Source organism: Varanus komodoensis, unplaced genomic scaffold (assembly GCF_004798865.1).
Source record: "Varanus komodoensis strain SLA01 unplaced genomic scaffold, ASM479886v1 scaffold4, whole genome shotgun sequence".
NCBI classification, from domain to species: domain Eukaryota; kingdom Metazoa; phylum Chordata; class Lepidosauria; order Squamata; family Varanidae; genus Varanus; species Varanus komodoensis.
This window is the reverse complement of record NW_025335941.1, coordinates 21,233,280-21,256,568: the sequence shown is the minus strand read 5'-3', so window position 1 is coordinate 21,256,568 and position 23,289 is coordinate 21,233,280. Positions and strand designations below refer to the sequence as shown.

General features: G+C 38.8%; 1 protein-coding gene across 3 annotated transcripts in view; it reads right to left on the bottom strand.

The window, feature by feature from the left end:
- NRIP1 (nuclear receptor interacting protein 1) overlaps window positions 1-23,289 on the bottom strand; it is a 114,789-nt gene that overhangs the window by 67,912 nt on the left and 23,588 nt on the right. For 2 of the 3 annotated variants that reach the window (XM_044442771.1, XM_044442774.1), the window contains exon 1: window positions 19,362-19,602. The exons of the other annotated variant lie outside the window; for it this stretch is intronic. The gene's annotated coding sequence lies outside the window, so the exon portion shown is untranslated. Of the gene's footprint in view, window positions 1-19,361; window positions 19,603-23,289 lie in introns of those variants that run through there. 3 annotated transcript variants of the gene reach the window in all.

Here is a 23,289-nt window from a genome sequence, read left to right as displayed (position 1 = left end):
TTTCACCCTAAGACTGTAATCTTATGTAGAGTTACCTAGACGTACACTCCACTGAATTCACTGGGCTTCTCACTATATACATAAGACAAGTATGCAATGGTATTGAAATATGCCTCTATTACTCATTTATCCATTATTCATTGCCCTACTCTTACAAGGGAACAGTCCTTTTTTCCACTCAGACTTGACACATAATCCATGGTTTTGTCATCTTGTGTTATATTTTATTAAAAGATGTTTTACCAAATGAATGTTTACTTTATCTGCATTGCTCTCAACCTCCATTTTTCTTAGTTCTTCTTATCCTACTTTCTGCAGCTTGCCTTGCCCAATATAAATATATGAACTGTTGCTAATACAGGTAACTAGAATGTCTAGGGTCAACATATAGTAAAACATTGCTGAAAGATCTGTAGTACTGATAGGGTCACCTGACTTTATGAAAATAGATAACATTTTCTCTGGTTCTCTTTTAAACTAAAGGAGAACTCAACAAAAGTTAACTAAATAGATAAGTTTTTCCCTGATTCATCCACAAAATGAAACCTCATTAAAATATTGTGCTTACTAAATGCAAACATCCTGCATTATGAAAAGTCTCAAAGATGTGAAAACTTAAGAAATATTTGCTGATTCTTTAGAAGGGAATGTGAAAACATGACTGCAAATAGTAAAAGCTTTCACTTTATGAGAACATGGTTTTTTCCTGTATTTTATGGATTTTGCAGAGTCAGCTTTTTTGTAACATTTGTAGTTCCAGTTGTTAAAGAAGATTCTTGTGTGGCCTAATTCCTCTTAATAAGAATGCATGTGGTAATTTGATAGCAAGTTTAAGAATACAGTCTAGCAGGATTATTGAACAAAAAAGCCTCATGCTTGAATCTTCATCCCTGGAATAGTATGATAGCACTCTTAAAAACTGAAAAATTAATCCCATCTACAATGACAAGAAAAAGGTTGTCATCAGCACAACATACTACCCCCACCAACTATAATACACACCCTTTCTCAGCTCCTATTCAAAGTTCTGTATCACTCCAAGTTCATACAAGAACACTAGTGCTATCAGACACTGTGGCATCAGTACAAATCACGTACTGATAACTGCAGAAGCTTTCAATAGGGGTTTGCCTCTTCAACTGTGTGTGGGACTGTAACCTAAAAGTATTTTCTTTAACATAGCACTCCTTTTATACAGGGTTTAACATGCTAAAAGTTACATTTACCTATAGCTACAATGTACAATTTTGACTTAAAAGTAGGAAGTTATATTCTTACACTGCATTCCTATAAATGTTTACTAAAAGTCATATATAAGGAAGTCTCACTGTTTCTTATTCCCAGTGTGGCTTATTCCCTAGTATCTGTGTTTAGGATTGCACTGTTAATTATAATATTCTCAGACAAATCCTGTGCCTAAACATTTGTCCTTCCTCCCTCCCTTATGAACAGGCTTCATACCAACATGTATAAAACTAGAGTTCATTGTTATGCCTGAACAAGGAAACCCGACTTAATAGCTATTAAAAAAGCAGGGTAACAAGCCAGTATCTGATCTGCTCAGCACAGGCAAGAGGGAAAGGAAAAGAAGCAATAGGAAGCCTCATGATTATGAGGTGCTGGAGTGAGGCAGGGCTAAACTAAGTTCCTGCACTCACATTTTCCAGTAATTGACAGTGATTATTAATACTAATTACTGCTTGGTCACTGTGTCTAATTTTTCATGGATTTTACAAAGGTAAGCATAATAGGTTTATAGGCAAATAATGTGTTGTATCCTTTCTAATTTAAGTCCCATTCATTGCAACAGTAGAATCAACACTGAAACAACCTTCCTGCTCATTTGTTCAGGAACTCTGGTAAAACAAATAAAACAGTAGAAAATCTAGATTACTGAATAACAAAACAATTGATAGAAAATTAACATCATTTCTGAGTAATAAAATGTGCTCATAATATTTGGGATAGTGTGCAATAATATTGCAGAATACAGTTACATTTCTTTAATAAAGGAAGCTACAGCATCTTAAAGTGAAATAAATGTACTATTTGCATTTCCAAACATTTCTGTGTCCAAGAACTGAATAAAAACATTACCAAACAATTTTAGGCAATAAAATTTAACTGCAGCTGACCTTTCGTATTAAGTAAACAAACCTTTCTAGCCAGTATGTGTCCCTCTGAACTCTGCAAGATGATAAGCAATACCTTAATTACATTCATTTACATGACTTTGAAATTGTTCCAGACTGAAGTCAATGGCTACAAGGTCACAGCATATGGAGCAGGGAGACACAGACAGATAATTAGGGGGAGTTTATACAACACGGATGTGAAAGTTTCTTCTTCAGAGTTATTAGGAACAAATAACTTTCATTAACTTTATATAGAAAGAAACAGAAAACAGAAACCCAAGCTCAGAAAATTAGGATTTTTAATAGTGAACGGCCAATGCAGCAGTCTGAATATCTTATGCAAATATTGTAAAAGAACATGAATGGCTAAGTGGGGACCAGCACCTGGATCTCCCAAATACCAGTCCAATACTCTAACCATTCTGCCATACTTGCGCTTGTAAAAAATTGTTTTTTCTACCAAGTTGTTCTAAAAATTCTTTCTATCAAGCTATCCCTACAAACTATTTTTCCAGAATTGCAAAACTTAGCAACCAGTTATTTAAAATTTCTTAAGTTTCCATTCTGAGATGGACAAATACAATGTCATAAAGTTTACAGCAGTAAAATTTGCTTCCCCAGAATTTATTGCTATACCTTGTTTAATATGTCATGGACAGAAATACCATTTTTTAACTCCTTGCTTGGTATATTTTGGACTCGCTTGGGAAAAGGGATCTCCTTGCGAACAAGCTGCCACACGGGGAGGCACCAGCTTGCTCACAAGGAGATCGTTTTGGACTCGCTCGGAGAAAACAATCTCTGCGCATGCACACACATTCCTGCCTCACCACACAGACATACGCCCCCACTGCCCCGGCCTGCGCCCTTTGCCCATACCGCCTTGGCAGCCTGCGCCCATCGCTGGCACCTTTCAACTGGCCCCCTGTTCACAAAGTTTGAGGACCCCTGTGGTAAACAGAAGATGAGAAGCAGGACCACCTCTGCTGAGATCATCTACTTTTTACTCCTTCTCCTTGAATTGTTTTCATCTCAACTCTTCATTATAAGAATCCTTATCAGAACATAGGGCACTATCTTATACCAAATCAGACCAGATAGTGGCAGCAGCTCTAACATTTTAGGCAACATTTCTTCCTAGCCCTACCTGGAAATGCCTGGAACCTGCATGTGTTCTACCACTGTGCTATCACCCAAAGATTCTGTTGAAAAGTTGTCAGCACTTTGGAAGTGTAATCATCAGATAAACTCTTCTGCAACAGGGTTGGCCAAACTAAGGCTCAGGAGCCATATGCAGCTCTTTGAGTTAATTCTGTGAGTTGCCATTGGCTGCCCCAATCCGCCACCTGCAGGAGCCCACTGCTATGCTCAAACATCTGACATTTACCGTATGTAGCTCTTCTGCTGAGCAAGTCTGGTCACTTCTGGTATAGCATCTAATCCTGTATAACAGACATCACTGTCACCACTACTAATACTTTCACATATGGCACATTCCACCTTTTGTTAGTAGCTCCTGTAACTACATGAATACTATTTAACGGATTGGCATCTAGTAAAGTTCAGTGATACAGTCCACTAACACTCTCAATGCACAACCTATACATACTTTGCTGAGAGTAAGTCCCAGTGAATTTCATGAGAGTCATTTTTAAGTTTACCTTAACAGATGCAAGCTGTTAATAACATTGCCATTAATGCCATGGCTGGGATAACATTTCTGATGCTTTGTAAATTATTTTTTCAATCTGTCATGTATATTATGACCTCTTAGTTTTAAAAAGTTTTAATTCTACTTTGATTAAGACAATGTGTGTGTGTGCATGAGTTGTCATACAAATATAGCTACAATTTAAAGTAACAAAATCAATGGAACAAAAATTAAAGCCATCTACCACAATATTCCAAATTAATGCAGTAATTAAAATATTGATTGTCTTAAATCTTCCAACATGATATGAATTTCTTGTTGGTAATTTTAAGAAAAACTTCCTTTCAATCACAAACCACTTCCCAACCTGGTATTACAATAGCACAGATTGCCAGGAAATCCAAGTTAGGAAATCATGTTTACTCCTCCCTCCTAATGGATTCTAGATAAATCACAAACCAGGAGACAGATTCCTGCTTATTCCTAACAGCCTATAGTTTAGCTATGAAAGATGAACTAATACAAAAAATGAAGTTGTTTCAGATACAATAGGGAGATCAGCCATAATTTTCAAATGCCAAGAAATCTGACAAAAAATAGTGTATGGTTTCCTAAGAGTAATTAAAAACTAGCAAAGTGCTTACACTGCCAAGATACAGATGAGATAATGGATCGGATGAGTTAGAAAAGGAGAAAAATCACATGAACTATATTCCATGTATGAATCATGGGGAATACTGATAATAAATGTTACTTTATTAATAAGCAGATAATATACAACTTCCAGTGCTGCCTTTCATTTACACATATATAAGCCAAAATTTTCTAAGCTCTATTTCACTGTACCTTTGTAATGAGTCATTAACCATGCAATTTATTCATAGCTATTTTAACAAGGTGCTGCTGTTTAAGAATGTTTTAATGCATTATAATTTAGCAATGTTTTCAATTTACTTTATTTATAAACTGCTTTTTGGGAAGTTTACTACATACCAGTTTCACAATGGAGATAAGTAAGTAGTTGGGTTTCCCAAGTTTTTTTGCTAGGGTTAGTACTTTTTCCTTATTTATCTACAGTTGGGCTGAACTGTAAGATAGTAATGTTGGATGATAATACATTTTCAGGAAGGTGAAAAGCCAAGAAATCTCTAAAGACCTCCAAAAACATCACTCAGAACTGAATGAATGGCCAAAAAACAAAACAAAACAAAAAAATTGCACTTTGAGACAAAAATTCTAACTTCACAAATGTGCTAATGGGGTTCAAACTAGGGAGGAAGGGAAGCTTGTTTTTTATATTTATATGCCATCTTTTTCCTTCCAAGGAACTCAAGGTGCCTTATATAATTCTCCCCCTCCTCTCAATCTTATCTTCACAACAACCCTGAGAGATAGGTTGGGCTGAGAGTTTTTGAGTGGCCCAAATTCAACCAGTTGGCACCGTGGCCGAGTAGGGACTAGAACCCAGAGATCCAGGATTCCCAGTTCATCACTCTTAACTCTAATAACAATAATATTATCTCCAGTATTGGTACCATGGAAGACAGCCTCAGTTGAAATATTATGTAGTTTCATAGCTCAGTATAAGAAAGGGACTAACAAAGGTACAGAATGGAAAAAACCCAAAATAATCAGCAACTGCTAAGAGGACAGATTACACTTCGTAGGCTATTGAGTTTAAAAAACTAATGAAAGGGGGCATAGTAAGAAGTTTACAGAATTATACACACTGTGGAGATGGCGGATGTATATTTTTTCTACTTTTCCCATAATATTAAAATACAAATGACAACCTTTAGGTTTATACAGTAAGACTCTTCTTATGTTCTTATAAGAGTGTATCAAGTAAATATTGGGTAAGGAATCTCCTTTTCATAACTACTGAGTGCAGAGCTGGTTTAACTGTGTTCTGCTTGCTAGCTGTGCTCATCCTGACCTAGTTTTAACATCATTGCTAATTCATGATTTGTTTATCTCATGCCTTAATGTTGTGATGTGCAAACCCAGTTATGCCAAGGAACCATAATATGTTAAAATGATCCATAAAATGAACCCATGGTTTGTAACTGAATAATTAACTGAGTTCTTCAAACTATGGATTATTATTACATATGAACCCAGAACCACTGGTTGTTCACAGACTGCTCTGCCAGAAGACAGACATTACAGGAAAAAATGATAGAAAAAAGCTGTTCCAAAGGCTAGTATTACACTGCTGCAAAGCATTTGGAATACAGAGAGGGAGCAAGTGAAGGAAGAGTGGAACAATCAACCTATGGACTTATAAAACCTACCACATTGTTTGATCAGTTTCCAGACAAACACTGGTTATGGCAACAAACCACAATTAAATAAACCACGGCTCATCGTTATATATGAACCAAATCACTGGGTGATAAATATATCCTCTTATTGTTCAGCAATGTTTCCACTGCTGTACTATTTTTCCTTCTCAATCTGTTTGGGGGAAAAGATCAGCTAATGTTCCTACTCGGGCATTACCAGCAGTCTTGTCTGTGGCTTCTTGTAACTTCATGCCATTCCTACACACTCACCTCTTCAGTTCTACCTAGTTTCCTTTTATGACATAGTTTTGTGGGCACCATCTGTTACTTACTTGCTGCTAGTAGAAACAGAATGCAAACTGAGAATGCATGGATCATGATCATTCCACGTACTCTACAACTAGTCCAACAGCTTGTTCTGAATCTTGCATTTGGTACTTCAAAAGTATACCAGATAAACTGGGTATATTCACTTGAAGGAGTCTAATTTTTAATCAGAAAATCCTGGGAGGGTTTGAAGTACATACCACAATCTTGGATTTATTTGTATATCCATTTTGAGCATTTTTCACTCTTTTCTACCCCATCGCTCATCTTCATGCTCTGTCTCTCACTACCTCCCACTCTGTCCATTTTTGCACCTGTGCCCTTTTGTATTTTCTCTTAATTTTATCCATCTTTTCATCTCACTACTCTCTTCCTGTTTCCATCTCTCTTATTTCCCATCACATTTCCTATGTCTCAAGTCTCCCACTGCTATTTCTCTCCATGTGCCTTTTCCCCACATCCTCCTTTACTTCTACCTGTCATCAGTAATAGTAAACTATGAGGTAGTACTTTCAAAATGACTCTATTCTTCTATGCAGGGTAGCTGTTTGTCCAAAGCAGCAGCTGCTAGAAAGCCAACTTGAACTTACTTTTCTTAGGTCAAGAATGCAACAGTAGTAGCTAAGAAAGAGTGAGGAATCTTTTTGCCGGTGGCAATCTGTGAGACTCCCTGGGCTAGACTTTGGTTTGCTTTGCAGTGCCCCAGAGTCTGAGTTCCTGGAAAGTGTACCCAGTCTTCAGAGGGTGCAGAACTGAGCCCCATGCACTACTCAAGCAGCACCCCCTCACATGCCAGGAGCAGCCACTGTTTGAGCAGCTGCAGCTGATGTTAAACAAGGCTGATCACAAGGATCTTGCCAGGAAACCAGTCCAGCCCCAATCACTAGCAGTACCCCTCTTGCACACCAATAGTAGCTGCTGTTTGAGAGGAGCTGCACTTGACACCAAAGAAGGCTGTTCAAGAGGGGCTTGCCTGGAGAGCAGCACTGCCTTCCTGGAAAGCCCTTCATATATATTGCACAAGCAGCATCCAACTTCTGCACCAGCTGCAACCACATTTAGGTCTACTGCAGCTAACATGAGAAAAAGGTTGCCAGTTGTGCAACCCAGGCCACTAGGGATCGCAGTCCACGTTGGATTGGTTCACTTTGGAAGAGCAGATCAAGCACAGAAGAAAGCCTGGAAAGGCTTGGAGGGACGGATACCAACAAGGTTCATCCCAGTCCAAGTAGCAGGAGGGATATAGTAGATTATTGGTAATACAACAGAGGCAGGGAGATGAGCAAACAATCATGACTGCAGAAGAATTACATAACTTTACTGTCAATAATAATTAAGTTGAGATAGTGAAAGATTTTGCAAGTCATAAGCAAGTTTCTTCCTCCACCTTGCCCTGTCCAGCAGACTCAGATGAAACTTCAAAAGCACTCTTCATTCCCTACCTTTCAGAAAAGATTTTGACTCCACCTTCACTATGGCTCATGCGCCATGAGGGCTAGACAGTGGGAATGGCAGATACTTCATAATCAGCTCAGTCCCTTCAGATATCATCTCCTAACTAGGTCAAAGAATTCATTTCTATTAGCTACCCCAGCACTCTGAAATGTCCCCTCCTTTTCTCAGGCAGGCTGGTTCTCATGCTCTGACTAAGAATCTTCTCTGGGTAATCTTGAAACTGCAAAGTAATCTGGCTACTTTTACCCTTCAGCATCCTCCTCTGAATTGGACAAATCTACAAATCTGAGCATATTGTGATGTACAATAGCTGGGCCTCCTCTCCACATTGAATTGAAGCATCTGGGACTCCTCTCCACATTGAAATGAAGCATCAATTCAAATGAAGACTTCAGCCAAGGAATTTGAAGATTTAAACTTGGAAATGCAGGAATGAAGGAATTGGAAAATAGCATCAAGTGTAAAGATGTTTCATTGGAGACTAATGTCAATATCATCCACGTGCTGTTGTATTCCCCATCACTATGATGGGTATGAAAGTTGAACAAAGAAGAAAGCTGACAGAAAAAAATGATATATTCAAAACACGGTGCTAAAGGAGACCTTTGCAAATATCCTGGAATGACAGAAAGACAAACTGGTGACTCTTAGATGAAATAAAGCCAGAACTGTCTCTGGAAGCAAACATGATGAAACTGAAACTTTTATACTTCAGGCACATCAGAAGGAAAGACTCAGTGGAAAAGTCAGTAAACTAGGGAAAGATTAAGCTAGAGGAAAAGGAGAAAAACCATATACACGATAAGTTGATCCCATAAAGGAAGCCACAGCCTTGAGCTTATAAGAGACAAGCAATGCTGTCAAGGACAGGATATTTTGGGGGGATATATTTATAGGGTCTCCGTAAGTCACAGACAACTTGGAGGGATACAGTAACAACAAATCATACACACCAGGCTCACAAACTTGTACAGGGTAGTCCTAGCAGCCTGAGGCTAGTGAACATGGTATTACCATTGGAAGAATACGACAGGTGGGTGGTTGACCCATTCAATATTTTTGGGCAGTCTTGGAGCATTCTGCTGGTAGTGTTGGAACCCTGTGAGTACAGGCTTATTATACATATACACCGGAAGTGTTCCACTTCACATAGATTATGTAATGATCATCAGGAAAATATACAGTCATGGAAACTTTCTCAGAATGTTTTTCTCTGTTCATTGAAGGCCTTAGAAAATCAGTTCACCGTAAAAATATCAGCTGGACCAATGTACCATGTCAGATTTGTTTTATTCACACCACCTACTCTCATGGTTAAGGAATGTTATTTTTATTCTGCAGCAGTACTCAGATTCTGTACAAAACAATCGACAGTTAAAGAAGTACTAAGAAAGTGCAACATTCTTTAACTGACATTTACTGCACTGGCCTTGGACTTCTAATCTTTACCAGACAGGCACACAAATCAATCCATCAGCTCATAAAGGTGTGCTTTCTTAACCTCTAAAACAGATGGGATTGGCTAGAAATGTCTAGCATGTCAAACTGTTAATCACCATTGCCCTTTGCACAAAATAACTCACTTAAGTTAAGGCATGGTTGCACTGTAACTGACATTAGTCTGTGGGAAACCCATTTAGCTGTCACATACTCCTGCCACTCCTGCTCTCCCTTAATTAAGCCTAATGCCTTATAATTTGACCTTTTGTGCTAACCTATTAACCCTATCTAGTACAAGTTCAAATATGTTAAACTAAAAACTTGCTGTAAAATATTAAATGCCAACCTAGCTGCTGGAAGTAGAAGTGCTACTTTTCTCTACTCACAAATGACAAGTCTCCAACTACCCCCTACATATTGTCTCAAACCTTGGAACTGATCCTATGTAAGGGTTACATTCTGCAAGTTAAGGATACAATTCACCTACTGATGTAACTTGCTAGGTTATTTTATTATACATACATACATACATACATACATTCAAAAATATTTCACCACCAAGTTTGAGTAGTCAACTGCATATTATTTTGGAAACAGAAAAGGGGTCACCCAAGAATAGGGAAGTAGATTTCACATCTTCAGTGGTCTCCATAGGAATACAGAAAAAATAAAAATCTCATACATTCAAAAATGTCCTGTGATTTGAGGGCACAGAGTTCTTGAGCCCCCATAGCAGAAAGGTATGATTTCAGGAAGTAGAAAAGTAAGCTGTCCTCTGTGACTCCCAACAGTACTCCAAGGCTGGTTACAAGCAGAAGCACTCCTCTGTGGACACCCTGCTTATCCCACTAACTATAATTCTTGTATCATCAGCATCTTCTAAGCAATTTTTTTTTAAATTACAAAGACTCTGTTGAACTATAAATCATCTAATTTTCCAAAAACAGCCAACTATTGCTAATTACACTCTTCCCTGATAGAGCATCTTCTTTTATTTCAAGTCAATGTATTTGCCAGTTTAAGAAGATACAGTCTGTGATAGAGTTTTAGAGGTTTAGGAAGGACAATCTTGATGCCAGTATGAGAAACATGCCCAGCAAAATCCAACTTCATAAATTATGTATTAGTAAACATCTTTGTACCAACCAGAGATACAAGTTTTCCAGAAACATTTAAATCAGAAAACTCATCACTGCCATATTCCTACAAGGACTTAATTAATAAACTTCATTTAGCTTATATTTAATAAACAAAACTTTTAAAATAACTATGGTATATTAGTTTTCCTTGCTGTATACATACCTCAAAAATATTCCAAGAGCCAAAATAGCTTACCTAATATTTGGCTATGATCAAAAAGTCACTAAAGTATACCTTAAATTTTAGATCTAGATTTGATCTGTTTTACTTGCAGTATATCAGATGGATCATGTTGGCTTTGATGTGACTTGAGAATAATCAGATGAATCAATAACTTTTAAGTTTTATCCATCATGTATGTTGATTTTAATTTACCTCCTTTTCTCATTTACAAATAATATTGTTTGTGTCTGATAATAATTATAGCAATGGAAGTAATGAATTTGGCAAATACTGCACTGAGTTATTATATTAGTCATATATTAGGCCAGTATTTTTATTTCTTTCTAGGGATTTTTCTTCTGTCCCATATATGGTATGGATAAGCTAATTTACACTATCTACACCAGGGATGCCCTACCTGTCCCCCACCCCAGCAATTCCCAACTCCTGGCAAGACTCACAGATACCATCAGTAATATGCAACACATCTTCATATCTTTGCAATTTCAAATAACTGTTTTTGTTTTAGAGGTTCCTCTACAAAGGGCATTATTAAAGTATGAACCATACCACTCCCAGAAGGATTTTCTAGGTACACGACTTCTATGGAAAGAGCCAAAAGTACAAAGAAAAAAAATGGCACAATGGGTACTGGGAGAATGTGTACGTAAGTATTATGTGTTGGGGGAAGAGTGGGCCTTTGGCCTCTAAGTGCTTCTGTTGGGTATTTTTATTTTTATTGTATTTCGGTACTTGTTAGGGTTGTTGTATATACTTTAATTGTTTTAATCGATGTTGTAATTGTAAGCTGCCTTGAGTACCATTTCTTGTAGAAAAGCAAGGTACAAATCAAATCAAATAAATAAATAAGGGTATCTTAACAAGAAAGACAATGAAATTGTGAAAAAAAATGCATACCTTGGCTCAATCATCAACTGAAAGGGAGACTGCAGCCAAGAAATTAGAAAAAGACTTGGATTTGGAAGGCTAGCAATGAAGGAACTATAAAAGATAATCAAGTATAAGGCCATTTCACAGGTGACCTAGTCCAAGGTGATCCAGTGTTGTGTTCCCTATCATTATGTATGGGTGTAAAAACTGGTCTATGAAGAAAGGTAAGAGGAAGAAAATTGATATATTTGAACTTTTGTGCAGTAAGAGAACTTTGTGAATACTCCAGACCAATAGAAAGACAAATAAGTGAGTTCTAAAGCGTATCAAACTAGAACCTTAGGTGAAAGAAAAATGATAAACTGAAGACTCACTGGAAAAGTCACACTAGGGAAAGGCAAAGGCAGAAAACAGAAGCAGATGATCAAATATGAGATGGGTTGATTCCATAAGGGAAACCACAGCCTTGAGTTTGCAAGAGCTGAGCAAGATAGGACATTTTGGAAAACACCTACTCACAGCGGTGGTATTAGTCAGAGATGACTTGACAGCACTTAACAACAGTGAATGGGTACTCAATATCCACCAGTGGATATAGACCTTGGTGTTGAAAAGGTTGCCATTTAAACAACAAATGATAAGAAATAAAAGCTGATGCAATGCATATGGCAAGGTCTACAGAATAACATATTTTTGGCTGGCAATCCATTGTGAAATGCCAACATCTAGCTCAGATGTATGCAGTTTTGAATTTACAAAACAAACTCTATTTTACTGTCTTTCTGTATAGGCACTAAAGAGTTTCTAACCTCTCACCAATCTTTCCTTCTAAACAATTCACCAATCTATCCTTCTCTAAACAATTCTAAACATTTTAAACCTTTTTCATCACCTATATTTTATATAGCAGTGGAACTACAAATCTATGCCCAACTTCCCATTTTTTAGAAATACAAGGCATGATACAAAAAAACCCATTTTTATATTACACAGCACTTAATTCTCCTTCTGAACATTATTGTTATTTAAGTTGTTAGTACGCAAGATTTACATTCATATCCTAACCTAATAAACTGCTAAGTGGGTATGATGTACCTTAACCTAGGCACTTCTCAGTCTCGTTCTGAGCATTGTGAATGCTTTAGAGAAAATCCTATGCATGCTTAGGACAGAAAAAAAATCATCCAACAAGCACTACTGGCTGAAGGCTTTGCCTTTCTTTTTCTTTTTTTTTTTGGTCTAAACTTCCATAATACTGCAGCTTTATTCTCTCCTGCTACAATGTAAGATGTGCTTAACTTCAGCTAGCATGGCCACATGTAGCCATTACTTAGCAAGACAGTAAGAATGTGATTTTGATAAAAGAACGTTTAGTGTAAGGTCCTGTACATATTTAGACAGGAAAAAGTATGGCTTACTGGGAAATACTTGGGAATTTTTAATCCTTTTTTATCTCTAAAAATTTATAGGGTTGTACCTTTAGTACACTAAGCACTTGAAATTGTGGAAAACAAAATTTTCTGGTTTCATTTATAGTCTTGTGACCTTGTTATTTAAGTCTCAAAGAACAATATCCCAAAGAATGTTGTGCCTGTTTGGCTTAAAAGGTCTGCTATAACATCAATGCCTCTTACAGAGTAAGCTTAATAGATAATTTATGTGGTACAATTATTAAATCACCAATTTTAGCACATGTATGCAGATTTTTTGGTTTCTACACATCACTGTCCTATCAGCAGGTCATGAGCTTTTCAGATCTTGTTTGTGAGGTGTCATTGTAAATTACTAGGGAAGGCAATGCACCAACTTCTATGCATTTTTAAATGACAAAGGTCATACCAGATTTTGTGGATTTCTTATTTCAAAAATGTATGTAGCAATGGGGCTATGTAGCAATGGGGACAGCATATAAAAACTTTAAATAAATAAATAAATAAATAAATAAAACTAAAAACACCTTTAATTCTGAGGAGTTCTTCTGTCATCTGTACTATACTCTAATTAAGACTACTTGGCTAAATCTGTATTTCCGTGGGCTTGGCTTTAACACCTACCCTTACTATGAGCACAAAACAGCAGCAAATATACAATAGTGGAAGTAGTCCTGCAGGAAGAACTTCTGAACTGATTATCTGCTGTTAATATGTGGTAAGCTCAAATATGAATATGATGTGAAAACAAGTGTGTGGCACCATGAGAAGCTGAACAACTCTACACACTTCTATGTATACGAAATATAAATGGGGAAAATAAATTGTTACATTCATTTTTCTTAGATGATGTGAAGCAATTTGTGATGCTGAAGGATCTCATTTTATCAAGCTATTGGTCAAGTTTATTGAACCCTTAAGGATAGAAATAAATGAAAGTAAACAAATTACAAGGGAAACAAAACATAACTATCTAAAACAGCAAACTAAAATACCATTAAAATAAAAATATCAGCAAAAGGATTTTTTTTAATGTAAAATTCAGAATATACAGAACTGGTGTTATTGGCCATATAGAAGATGGATTGATTCCATAAAGGAAGATACAACCCTAGTTTACAAGAGCTGCTAGGGCTATCAAGGACAGGACATTGTGGAGGCATTCATTCACTGAGTCACCGTAAGTCAGAGATGACTTGACGGCATGTAACAATAACAACCAAGTTTTACTGGGGTCAAGAGCATGAGATAAAGCTTTTGAGAAGCTTATATCTAGCGAGTATGCCATCCATATATATATTAAAAAAAACCTGGCATAAGAAAACACCTTGCTTTAAATTCTTTAAAAATATTAGATAAAAGACCCAAACAATTTTAACATTTCCTATATTAATAGTTGATGAGAAAAGTTATACTAATTTTAAATCTGCATACCAATAACCACACACAGACACATCCTGGACTAAGAGATATCCACCCATGGAAGGAATTGACTTTTTTGCTCCTTCCTTGCCCCAGCAGTCCTGAAAGTCTTCTCCAAAATTCTCGATGGGTTATGGGATCCTGCTGAAGAGAGTGGGCTATAGTACATAAAGGTGAGTGGGAATTGGGGAATTTGTAGGATTCCCCACATAACTCCTGCCCCATACACAGCAAGATATCTCTGCCCAATTTTCTGCATGCTCCTTTCTCTACCTCAAACCCTTGTGTCACAGCCCACCCACTCAGCAAAGTCTTCTGATACTTGGGAAGCATTTTGGGGAGGGCTCTAGAACCTGGCAGGGAGAAAAAAGATGGGAACGCCAGCTTTTGGAATAGAATGGAAGCACCAATTGGGGCAAGCAGACCAAAATAAATAAAAGTTACACATTTTTATAATCAGTAGGACAGGAAACTTATTCAATAGAAGAAAGAACATTAAAAAACCCATCTTAATGCAACATTCTGTCTCTGAAAAGTGCACAAAGAGGGTATGAAGGCAATAGCTTCCCATATTTCAAGTTAATAAAACAGAAACCATTCTAACCAAGCCAGAAAGAACAGGAAAAAAACAAAAAGTTCTAAAGTATTAGCATGATCAAATTCCTGCATCTGAATTGATGGGGTACATTTTTGTCATAGTAAAACAGAAGTCTTCAGTATTTTTTCAAATTAACTTCCATATATGTTTGCATTTCTTATGTAACCATTGTAAATTGTAATTGTAATTTAGTTTAGAAATTATTGTTGAAGGAAGAAAAACTAAGAAACTTCAAATCCTGCCTTCTACCATACACTTCTCATGACAATAGACAAACATTTCTGAGCAAAAATGATTTCCAAATCTTTCAGTTTGTGAACCTACTTCTAAGGGAACAATACATGTTGCAAATAATTCTGACAAATATTCCATATCTCACTTTTTAAGATCTCATCTGGTCTTACTTTTTAAATTCGATTGCTGCTCCATGCAAACCATAATGGTACTCTAGAATACTGAAAGTCTCTTGTGGTTATACAGCACAAGAAAACAACAATTGACTGACTCTTCCAAGATTGCATTATATTGGTCTCATCAGGGTGATTCTAACTAACTTCCAAACAACCCAGGCATTTCTCAAATTCGTTTGAACAACTGTTCTACAACTAAAATGAATAGAGAAGCACTGTTACATGGAATCCTTTGAAAGATATAAGAGTTTCTGTAAAGTTGGGGCCATCTTTACATTTTTCATTATAGTAACTTATGAATTTTTGAATAAAAGAAACAATTGTTCACATTTATTACAAAACCCACCCACCCTCTGTCATTTAAGGCTCTAGTATCAAATATAATAACCAATTTGAAAGCCAAATTAAATGTGCAATTAAATATGGTGGCAATTAACGTGAAGTTTTTCATTTTTTTAACTGCCCACTGCATCAGCTGAGGAGGCAAAAATTAACAGTATCAGAACAAACAGGACCTTCCCTCCCTTCTTCAGACCTGAATAAAATCTTTCTGATGAAGCTGGATTTCCTTGGAAGAAATCCCCCAACTGGCACAAAAGGGGAATTTCTTCCCAATTCAAATAGAGTAGACTTCAGTGTAGGCATTTTCTCTGGACTGCAGCAGAGGATGAAAATGATACATTAAAGCATGCTCTCATCCTGTCAATTATCCTCCTTGCCCTGCTGATGTCATTTAATTGTTTCAAACCCTCCACATTAAATGCAAATATACACTGAACTGTATAACTAGTCTGTCCTTGAGATATGTAGACTAGAAAGCCCAAATAAAATGTTCTGGGTCTGTAGGCCTCTTATCTGCACTATTTTGAAGCTGGAGCCACTTTGGTGTCAGATTCCACCATCAAGGCTACTTGGGGTGGGGGCAGCTGCACAGTGCACCACTGCAGCTAGCCGATCACATGCCTCCATGCCTCTTGGACAGCTTATCCATCACAGCCAATTGGCTGGTGGCAGGAGCATCCCTGCTCAGCTGATGTGCGGCAAGCCTCCTTACCCGCTGCCCCAAAGGCCCAGATCACAACAGGTATCCCACCACTAATGCAAATGACATGAAAAAGCTAGAGTCCCCACTGTGCCAGAGCATGAGCAGCCACTGCAAAAAAGAGGGAGACAGTGAATCAGAGAGAGGGGAGCAGACGTGAGGTGATTTGAAGTTAACAGCAGCCCTCAGGCTTGTAGCAGAGAACACTGCTGTAGGCATGCTCCTGCCTTAACACTGAAACTGAGTTTTTCAAGAATATACAAGAAAGTATAAGAGTTCTTGTCCAATATGTAAATTCTTTTAAATAATCTGAAAACACAAAGCAAACCTAGAGGTTCACTTTATACCTTACATTGTCATTCCCAGGACCGATATTACAATGCAAAATGTTTTTTAACTTCCATGTGCAAGTTCCTATCATAAGTTCATAAGAAAGCAACTTGGGCATCAAACCTCTTTTAAGTTATAATCCAGTTTTAAACCTTATAACAAAGATTTCCAAAGCTCTAAGCATAGAAGAGTCACAAGAAAATTCAAGTGCCTTGTAAAAATTGAAATATAAATCACATCTAATTAGTTTAATGAAAGCATTCTGCATTTGCTATTTATCCATTTTTTTCATTTCCCAGAAACTAAACTTTGCACTTTCCTCTTGCATGTGTGTTTCCTTCTCCTGAAAATGATATCCTTGGGCATTTTACTTAATAGTTTTAATCATTTATGAAATAATGATAAATAATTTGAGCAAAAGCACCCAAGTTCTTATGCTTTCATTTGAAAGGAAAAGGATGAAAGGACAAACTTGTAACCAGCTTTAGCTGTTCCTAAAATAACTTAGCTTAAATCAAATATAAAAGTATGCCTTGGTAAAAGCGTGGAATAACACTATTTCATTATTAAATGTGGTCTATTTATTTTTAAATTTTCTTTTCATGAAGGTGGAACAGAATAATAGCCATAAGTGTGGGTTACTGTAGCAATCAGGAAGGCAAGAGCAAAATCTGACAGCAAAGACAGGATAGACTACAGCTTCTCTTCACACAAATATGAACAGCAGATCACACAACTCCTCATGCTACAACTTCAGTATCAGTCTAGTTGTAATCTGTCTATATATGCATTAGTTTGTAACCTAGACATTATTCAAACATCAAACTGTAACCTCTTTTACCAAAAACAAACAAGACAGCCAAGTAAATTTGAAAATGTGCACTTTAGTTTTTAATTTAGCTGTCATACTACATTAGCAGTCCCTCAATACAGAGCCATAATTTTGCAGAAATGAAAAATAATAATCAACGTTCTATCAAATCTTTCCCACTCAATCTTCTGCAGGCTCTTATATCAAAAAGTTTCCCACTTAAGTCTTGCTGGTGTGTTAAAGAGAAACTCATAGTCCAGTAAAATTTAAATAGAGATTCATTCTCATTTGTTATTATTATGCCCAATCATACATCTAAGGGATCAATATGTACCTTGGGGAAGAAACCTTTTATCTTTGAATCCAGCACTGAACTGTGTTCTTTCCTAATATACCCTGTAATGTACAGGCTGCCTTGAGACAGTTATAATTTCACTTAATCTGTTTAGGGCCAACTGAATATAGCATCCCAGTACTGTCGAATTAGTTCTGAATTAGAGACATCAACGAAATTTTCAGAACAAAGTTCGTCCTGCAAAATAGGCATGTTCTGGTGCATTTCCTTAATTAAAACCTCTTAAATTCTTCCCCCCCCCCCCCGACACACACACACCTGGTGATCATAGAGTCACATAACATTACTGTCATTAAGTTTGAACAGCCCAACCAGGTTCTTATAGGGGTTTTAATCCTTTCGATATTCATTTCATTTTAAAAAAAATGTTCAAACTGAAAAAGGAAACCTATCCTCATATATGAATATCTCCAGTGCTAAGAACGTCATTGGTAAGCTTATAGGGTGCAATGAAATATGGCAGAGCTTGAAATATAAATTTCAAGTTTAAAAGAAAAGCCAATATATTGCGGGGTGGTACGTGAAACATTACGGAACTTAAACGATGAGAAAGCATCTTTATGGAAGATGGAGCTCGAATAGGGCTTTGTATGTGAGAGACAAGACGTGGTGAAGGAACAAGAATCTTTAACCTCGTGTGTGTGTGTGTGTGTGCGCGCGCGTGTGTGCGCGCGGGCGCGATCGGGCGCGCGCGTGCGGCGATTGAAAGGAAGTGAAAAAATAACAAGTGAGCACGGACAGAAAGGAGGCATGGCCTTGTCTAGTGCGGTTGTGCAGGCAATTAAGAGTAGGTGGTAGCTTAGAACGGAGTGAAGATGAAAGGAGGCTTTGGAGCAAGGCAGGAGTGGGAGGGGGAAGGAATAAGGCTGACTCTTGAGGGACACGCCAGGCTTTTCTCTTCCTTTCTAAATCCCGCAGAGGATCTGCTGGTGGAGCTGCAGCTACTGCGCACAAGACTTTGTGGCTGCCTAAATAATTCAAGGAGAGGGGAGGGAGAAAGGTGGAGGATGAGAATGTCTCAGAAACGGGGTTCGTGATGCTTGCAAAGCACAACAACGGAAGGCTAGAAGGAGAGAGAAGGAAAAATGGGAGGGCGACAAAGTACAAACTTTGCTTGCTCTGCCTTCCCATCCACCTCCAATTACCAGTCAAACTTTATCTAAACGCTATTAAGGGGGGAGGCGGGCGGCAGAGAGGAGAGAGACTGACGGGCTGCCACCGGAAATAATCCCTCGCTCCGGGGAACCGAAGCGAGCCCCGGTATTGTTCCCCGGCCGCGTCAGCCCGCCGCTCCATCCTTCTCTCTCCAGGCTCTTCGCCAGGCCGCCAAAGCAGCGCTTCTCGCTCGCTCGCTCCAGCGTTCCCTGCCTCCGCCGCGGCCATTTGCCATCTCCCTCCGCTGCCGCCGCCGCCGCCTCTTCTCTCCCCGCCCGGCCCGCAGAAGGCGAAGGGAGCACGCCGTGGCCCATGTACTCACCGCCTGGAGCGCGTCCCCCGAGGCTTCCGCTGGGCCGCTTCTGCGGCGATTACCGCCTGCCTGCCCAGGAAGTGGCCTCTTGGTCTGCGTGCTCCGTGCCTGCCGCCCGGCCGCCTGCCTGCCTTTCTCTCGGTCGCCGCTCGTCCGTCTGTCCACTCGAGGGAGGGCTCTGAGCGAGCGAGCGAACGAGCGCGCGCGCGCGCGCGCCCTCGCCAGTCCCAAATGCCACCCCTCCAAGCCGGGCGCGAACTCCAGCGATTAGTTCTAGTGCGGAGAGCTCCGGAGACTCGCGCCGTCTCAATGGGGGTGGGAGGGGCGGCGGGGAGGAGAGAGAGGACGGCGGCGAAGCGCTGGTCGCCCTCGCGGCGAAGCAGCTCGGGAAGCCTCCACCTCCGACTGTAACAGATGCGCGCCCGCGTGCGTGCGCGCGCGCGCGCGCAGACGAGGCTCACGGGGCCGCCGCTGCCGCTTTCTCCCGAGTGTATCTGCGTCTGTGTAAATGTCTTCGTTCTTTCTTTCTGGTTCGGGGCTCTGCTGCAATGCCTGCGCGGCTTACTTTCAAAGCCTCACCCGAAGCCCATGATGTTTCCTCCCTCCCTTCCTCTTTTCCAGCCAGTCAGCCCCTCCCGCCCGCTCCCCACCCTCCCCTCCCCTCCCCTCCCCTACTCCCCCCGCCATTCATCGGTCTAGCCAAGTTTCTCTGGTTTTTAACCTCTTTCCCACCACCGTGGTCGCTGACACAGGAAAGCAGATGTGCGACGGAGGAGTGGAAGATCCCGTTCCCACTACTAACCGAGTATTCGTACCTAAATCGAAATGGATTACGATGCTTGCAATAAAGTTGATATTTGAATGAGAGGACAGACCTTTTCTTGCCCGGGAGGGGAAGCTGTTCAATATAATTTTCTTTAATGTCGCTCTGAGCTGATGAGGAACTATGGGGGAGAAAATCAAAATTATGCTAAGAATGTTCAAGTCCTCTTTGGAAGACTCCAGCGCAACCAAAGAGAAAAGCTTTGCACTCCATAAACAACAATTAGTCCCTTGCTGTTTGCAGTGATTATTTTGGAATAAGTATTCTATTTCCTCTATCTTTGGGTCAATGTTCATTCAACAGTCACTGATGGATAAAAGGCTCCCCACTCGTGATTGTGTTCGTCGCGATGAGAGATTGATCCACAATATAAGCACATTTTAAACTATTCTGGTTTCTGTGTTTCATGAAGACGTCCAAGACCAGTATGTGCAACTTTCAAATCAGACTTGAAAGAATTTGAAAATTAAAGTGGGAAAGAGATGCAGTTGTCAGACATCCTTTCAAGGATTTGTTCTGGAAACCCCAGTACTGCCAAGCCTAGGCATGGGTTAGGTACATAAAAGGGAAAAAACCCAAACATATAAAGATTCCTGCATGGTTAGGTGAATGTGACTAATAAGGAGCAACTTAAGTTTGGAAGTGTCTCCCATCAGGGGCCTCCAGTTTTCTGGACCTTACTAAGAGGAAGGGAGAATAAATTTGATAAAATTATACTTCTTCCTAGAACTTTCAAAAAAGGACACGACATAAATATTTTGAACTAACTGACATTATCTAGAATGTACATGCATTAAGTCTCAATGATTCCTAAAGTTTTTCTCTTCGTTTCCATTTCAGCACTCTCAAGCAATCCCACTTCCTCAAGGACGCTAATAAATACACTTCCCTGGGTATGCAGTTTTTCCCAATTGCATCACTAGATGGTTCAGTAACACTGTGATGCGTGCACCCTTTTGTGCCTGTTTCGCTGTTTATGCAACAATTATATTGCTTAATTGTGACAGCAGGCAGAGGAGGAGTGACGGGTAAGGATGTGTGCCTCAGGGCAGAAACCTGACTTGGATGGCCATCTGCTCCCTTCCAGTCCTATGATTATATGGAGAATAAGGCAAACAGCCTCATTCATTAAGATTTCAGAGTGCAACTCAATCCTGAAGCCCTGGCTGTAGCAAAGACTAGTGTGACGATAGTGATCGCCTTTTCGCCTGAATATTGCCCTCAAGGCTACTCTAAAGTATATGTCTTCAAACATCTTATTGACTGAAACAATCGTTTAACAAGGCAATCCAGTAATGACAATATAGTTGTGCTTCAAGTTAATAGGAACAGCTGGACACATTTGAGGTCTCTTGGGCTTTTCGTTTTGATTCAGACATTTTCCCCTTCCACTATGGGTCATATGAAGCGCTGAAGCCACTTTTTGGAAGAAAAGTATGTTATTTCACTTACCATAGTTACCTTTCTGTAGGGTGAAACGAACACCACCCAAGAGGAGATAATATGCACAGAATCTGAATTGGCCTCATGTACATTTAGAGTTAGATTCCAGGTAACCATTTTTATATAGGCATGGAATACTGTCTCCTATGTTATACAAATAAGGTTCTGTTTTAAGAAATTATTTCCAACAAAGATAGACTGGAACCATGTAAATACACTTGTGTGGAGAACAAAAAAAAGGAACAGAAGCAGAAAGACAAAAGTTATCACATCCACTGCAGAATTAACATTCAGTTTTGCTGTTATTGCTGTTATGTAAAGGGCTGAGAAGAGCACTAGTGATTTAGTTAAGGGAGTGCTGTTTTGTTTGTCAAACAAAGAGTTATGTACAAAGTATCAAAATATAACCTTGGCATTGGCAGTGAACTCATATATCATGTTTATCACAGAAGTAGTTCAAGAATAACTTTTAAGAAGAAAAAATCAATTGAAATACTGGAATTTTCACAAATATATTAGAAAACAGGTGTATACAACCTGCTATTTATGCACAAATCTGAAAAATATAATTACTGACTGATTCTCATTGGAATCTAAGCATGCTTGTACTGCTGTGTTTTAGTTGTCCTACTGTAGTTGTTCCTTCATTGCTGAAAATGTGTCACTTAAAAATAAGGACTATAATGCATATGAGTTTCCTCTCTTTTTGTTATGTTCAAAATTCAAAAGGAAATAACTGGAGTTTCAAACTGAACAGATAAGTAATAAAGCATGTGCATACATAAGGAACACAAATGTGTTATTAGATGTATAAATTTGGTACAAAACATTTAAACTTCAGACATAGTATAGATATGAGTGGGACCTGTAACAAAATTCTCCTGCTCTGTGTTCCAGCAATGCCCTCTTCCGGAAAGCATCAATCTGTCCCCTGTCCCCTCAACTGTTAATTCTCCCACCTCAGGATCCTGTCACTATTCAGTATACTCAGCCCTCACTGAGATTTTTTGGAAGTTAATTTTTTGTGGTTTATTGTACTTTTATTTTTGGTCATCACTGGGATTTCTCCTGGAAGTTTTCTTGCTTGCTTTTTAGTATAAAGTTCTGCAAACCTTGGGATTCCCTCAAGCACACTGATACCCTCCTCTGGTTTCTCAATGGCCCCATTTTTGTTACAGTTCTGTGAGCATTGTGACCACTTGTACTTACTATTAGATGCAATTATACTATAGATTCTTTTATGGTCACAGTGCAGTAGTTTTGCAAGCTCATGTGATTACCACGAGTATGGAGTTGGAAAAGCAGCTCTAAAATGAATAGTGAAAAAATCCATCGTACATTTGTGCAACTTCTGAAATTTAGGTGTTTTGCCAAGAGTATACGTAACAGTCAACCCTACCTATACCATTTACCAGTTATTCTGTAACTTCTGGTTTCAAATCTGTATGTGGTAACAACTTCTGTATTAAGAAATCTTTTCATGGTTATTGTACCTAGCGTATTCTAATGTTTGCCTTTTTCTTTGCATATCCTGATATCTTTCTGAAAGTCAGTGTCCTCTTTTAGCTGGATAGCTGTGCTAAAAATATACTTCTCACTATTTAGAATCATAGAGCTCTGCATTATTAACACATAGCTCAGACAGCCATGCTCTAGGGTCGAAAAGCAATA